Raw genomic sequence first — 907 nt, 5'->3', positions numbered from 1 at the left:
CTACTTTTTAGATTACTTTTTAAACTTACCATTAAATGTACCATATTGATATAAAAAAGCAAAGAGAAAGAAAATATATTCCATTCTTTGATATCAACATCATAAAATCCATTAAACATTATATTACACCAGGGTTTGCTAAACTGGGGTTAAGAACTGCAGTGGGTTTGTGAGTTGATTAAAAAAAAACATAATTAATTGAATCCTAAAAATAAATAATTGTAAAATTAAACAATCAAAATTAAACACTTGAACGGTAAGAACAGGATTGAAAATTAATTACATGACATTTGCATTGTAACGAATCAGCTCATGGGAAATATGAATAATTAACCATAACTAGTTATAATTAATTATGAATATTTTAGATCCGCTGTAGATATTTAGCTGACCTCTCAGGGTCAACTGTCTTGTCAATTCTAAGAACGTTAATTTCCTGGTTAAAGGAAATAACTTTCTTACTGTACAATTCTACAAAAGCTTGTAGCATAAATCTGCATGATTAAGTAACTCCAGTTATGAGCAAACAATGAACCACGTCAAGTGTGATACAAGTAAGGTTTTATTAACTACATAAACACTTAAACTAGTCTAACATACTACATAAACACATAAACTGGTCTAACATACACATACACACATACATACACACACACACATACAGTTGGTATAGGAAAGGGTTAAAGCTTAACTCAGTACAGAAAAGAGACATAAGGAATTAAATTTATGAAACCATTTGCATATTCAGCAGATCTACACCTGAGGGAAACATCAAATTCTTAGTTCAAGAAAGGTGTCACTGATACATAATGTATCAATTAATAAGACTAAGTTTGATACTTGCAAGTCTCATCTGTCTGAAAGAAAGGCTTGATGCAATCTGAAAGTCCCAGTGATCCTTGCTGAA

The sequence above is a fragment of the Sinocyclocheilus grahami genome, unplaced genomic scaffold, assembly GCF_001515645.1.
Source record: "Sinocyclocheilus grahami isolate Dianchi unplaced genomic scaffold, SAMN03320097.WGS_v1.1 scaffold209.1, whole genome shotgun sequence".
NCBI lineage: Eukaryota > Metazoa > Chordata > Actinopteri > Cypriniformes > Cyprinidae > Sinocyclocheilus > Sinocyclocheilus grahami.
This window is presented reverse-complemented; position numbering follows the sequence as displayed.